Raw genomic sequence first — 713 nt, 5'->3', positions numbered from 1 at the left:
TGCCCCTCACTGCTACTTCTTCACGTATATCAGTAACAGAAATAACAATTTACCACAAACCATAAAAACAAAATGTGACAACCAACTTGGGCACTATTGTGGTTTTCACTTATGGCAAATACAAATCCATGTTCATGAGTCTTCTAGCGAAAATATACCCAGGTTGCTCTTTACCCCATTTCATTGTATGATCAACTAACCTTAATGGACAACCCTTTTTAAAGGGCATCAACCATCAGGATGAAGGACTTTATATGCAAATGATCTTAAGGGGCTCCAAGCTCCATTAACACTTATGGAGCATGGAGCCCCTCAGACTCATTTGCATAGACTTTCATACAGGTAGTAGATTTCCTTTAAAAAGAAAATGCCACAAATGTAATCTGCTTGCCAATTACATCTAACATTTATGGTACCTGGCCGAGTCATATGATGAGGAGCCACGACCACATGTGCAGGGGGTACAGAGATTGCAAAGTTTCCATTTAATATGAAAGAGTTGTTAAAAAAAAAAACATATCTATGAGGAACCTCATATGAGGAACCTCGCCTATTTGCGCCCAAAGTGTCTTATATTAAGGTAGAATAACTTCTTAAACTTGATCACAGCAATAGGAGTCATCCTTTCCAAATAGATGACTGTAAAATTGCAAGTGTATTTGACAGGACAATTAAATCCATTATGAGAAGTAAAACCTGGTCACAAGCACCAA

Source organism: Engystomops pustulosus, chromosome 8 (assembly GCF_040894005.1).
Source record: "Engystomops pustulosus chromosome 8, aEngPut4.maternal, whole genome shotgun sequence".
Lineage (NCBI taxonomy): Eukaryota > Metazoa > Chordata > Amphibia > Anura > Leptodactylidae > Engystomops > Engystomops pustulosus.
Note: the sequence above shows the minus strand (reverse complement) of the source record.